A 1,881-nucleotide genomic window follows, 5' to 3' on the forward strand; every position below is an offset into this window, starting at 1 on the left:
GGTATTGAAAATTACTACCACGGTAAAAAGTGGTCGCTTTCCAGCTCTTTAAATATCTACATACCAAAAATCACCTCAATACAATGCTCCGTTTTAAAGTTATGAACGAAAAGCAAAGACACATTTCACATTTACAATTTAACTACCATTTCAATAATAAATATAATATATTTGACGCTCTAATAAATACGAGTATATTTTATCAAAATTACTACTCGTATACCCACACCCACCTGGGTGTCAATCCTGTGTTCCATGCACGTCAGTGCACATTATTACTAACAATACAGTAATTTATTAAAAATCTCTAGTAATTTAATAAAAATCTGATATTTTTTGTTTGACGTTTGACCATAGACACGTGCTACATGTAATTATCATGCTCTGTTGATCGTTATAATATATTATTTCAAAAATAGGATCCATTATGTACTTATACTAAATAAAATTAACATATACGTTCATTTTAGGGCTTTTCATACAAAACAAATCAATTTCGAACGTTGGAGATTCAACTAATATTATATAAATGAAGTACAAAATTAAAAAACAAAAGATCTATCTCGTGGAGGTACTGGGATTTGAACCCAGGACTTTCAGCATGCGAAGCAGACACTCTACCACTGAGTTATACCCCCTAATGGCCAGCGTATCGAAATTACCGAAGAAGTTTTATTGATAAGGCGTTATAACATTTTATTACTTCTATTGATCTCGCGTATTAGTAAGTCTTGAACGAGTTATATTTAATTTATATTGGAATATAATATGTATGCTATTTATATTATACGAATACCCGTGTGTAATTTGTTTGTTACTCTTTGATGTAAAATGTACTGGACGGATTGTTAAGAAATTTGGACACATGTAGAATAAAACTTGGAATATCACTTAGGGTATTTTTTTATTCCAAAATTCCCACGGGAGCGAAGCCCCGGGGCGCAGCTAATATTTATATATATTTAATGCACATACTTTATTAGTAAAGAACTTGTCAAAAGCGTTAAAACATTTTTAAGCTGTTAACTGGCTGTTGACTAATAAAATAAATGTATTTTGTGGAAACCGTCATAAACTTTATATAAAAATGTAAGTGAATATATATAAAAAAAGTTGTTTTGGAGCATGAAGGTAGCTCTTAAAATAATATAAACAAAACATTTTCTTTCAAAATATCCCGGCAGCTTGCCACTATAAAAAAATTAAATTACTAATGATATAAATTAATAATAAAATAATAATGACAATAAATTTAATTGTCCTGCTTTTCATCTCAGTGTCAACGTAATCCGATAGATGGCGCTGTACCGCGGTATTAATGGGGCTTTATTAAAAACAGCTTTGGCTCTGTTATCAGTTGTGAATGTTTTGCCAGTTGTTCAGTTTTAATTAACTAGTGAAAATATTAATCCGTAGCTTATGTTTCAAACTATTGATGTCTGTGTTTTAATCTATGCACTGGGGTGATGAAGGCGAAAATTCATTCTTGTTGTGTTAGTATTGTACGTTTACACGTACAATGTTGATACCAAAATGAGTCAACCTTTTTTCCGTTTTTTATATTGAATGTATGTCAAAATTTGATAGTATCGATTTAAATAATAGTAAAATGCCTAACCTGTAGGACATTATTATTTGGATTCTTAAAAAATTTGTTCCTAACTCGGAAAAGTACCTACTTATGTAATTATAATTATTTTACTAGCCATCGTCATTTGAGCCTTCAATATTCCACCACATTCCTCCGCAAATATCTCAACTTGCATAAAATTCATCAAATCGATCTTGCATAAAATTCATCAAATCTGTGATATATCTAAGTACTTTAATTACTTAATTAAACATTTCAGAACTTCTATTGAATATCAAATAAGTACCATG

The 1,881-nt window shown here is 30.1% G+C and overlaps 1 non-coding gene across 1 annotated transcript; it reads right to left on the reverse strand.

The window, feature by feature from the left end:
- Nucleotides 1-566: 566 nt before the first annotated feature.
- On the reverse strand, nt 567-638 carry TRNAA-CGC (transfer RNA alanine (anticodon CGC)). Its single transcript has one exon. It is a non-coding gene; the product is annotated as a tRNA-Ala (tRNA).
- Between the last annotated feature and the right edge of the window lie 1,243 nt (nt 639-1,881).

Source organism: Plodia interpunctella, chromosome 15 (assembly GCF_027563975.2).
Source record: "Plodia interpunctella isolate USDA-ARS_2022_Savannah chromosome 15, ilPloInte3.2, whole genome shotgun sequence".
Classification (NCBI taxonomy): Eukaryota; Metazoa; Arthropoda; class Insecta; order Lepidoptera; family Pyralidae; genus Plodia; species Plodia interpunctella.